This window comes from Etheostoma spectabile, chromosome 18 (genome assembly GCF_008692095.1).
Source record: "Etheostoma spectabile isolate EspeVRDwgs_2016 chromosome 18, UIUC_Espe_1.0, whole genome shotgun sequence".
Classification (NCBI taxonomy): domain Eukaryota; kingdom Metazoa; phylum Chordata; class Actinopteri; order Perciformes; family Percidae; genus Etheostoma; species Etheostoma spectabile.
The window spans coordinates 22892955-22893713 of NC_045750.1; the positions used below are offsets into that span (position 1 = coordinate 22892955).

Here is a 759-nt window from a genome sequence, read left to right on the forward strand (position 1 = left end):
GTTTTGACATGTGAAGAAATTGACAATAAAGCAGACTTTGACTTGACTTTGAATGGGAGAAAAAAAATTGATCGCCGACACAAGCAGCCCGGGCTGAGATTCCTCCACAGGTTGGCCGGCCAGAACAGTGCAGCAAACTGAGGGGGCTCCGGCGTCAAACTGCTGTGCCTTCACACTGATGTGGTTCATGATGTTCAGGCCCGACCACAGAGCAGACCCAGAACACACAGGAGGGATTACTGATCCCCCAGGAACAGCTGGGGAAGATCGACTAGCCTGCTCTGTCCACACTGTTACCACTAAGCAGATAAGGTCTGATGTCTCATTGAGCATCGTTAAAAACATTTTCATACCGATATCAATATTTCCTGACCAATACTTTTTCCGATACCAATTTTATAAAATCAGTTTTAACAAAAAGAAATTACAACAACGTGTAATGTTAGACAGCCAATCACAAACATTTTTCCTTAGTTACTCCTTATTTCTTAAATTAAAATATTATTAAAATCGTATTATCTTATTAAAATCTGGTATTGAATAACAACGCATTTTTCAATGCTCGATACTAAGTAGGAATTACTGTCGGTGCCTAAAAGTATTTATTTCGGTACCCATCAACTACTCATTGGTATGATGCAGACAGTACCATCGTGCATGCTTAGAAAGAATAAATTATATTCTTTTGGACTAACAGTTGCCCGTAATGATAAACAGATTGTTTAACACCATATTTTGTTGTACTGCACATTGCTGCAG

The 759-nt window shown here is 39.4% G+C and overlaps 1 protein-coding gene across 1 annotated transcript in view; it reads right to left on the reverse strand.

Moving 5' to 3' along the window:
• Positions 1–759, reverse strand: part of nrxn3b (neurexin 3b) — a 324175-nt gene that overhangs the window by 209372 nt on the left and 114044 nt on the right. The gene's annotated exons all lie outside the window — the stretch shown is intronic.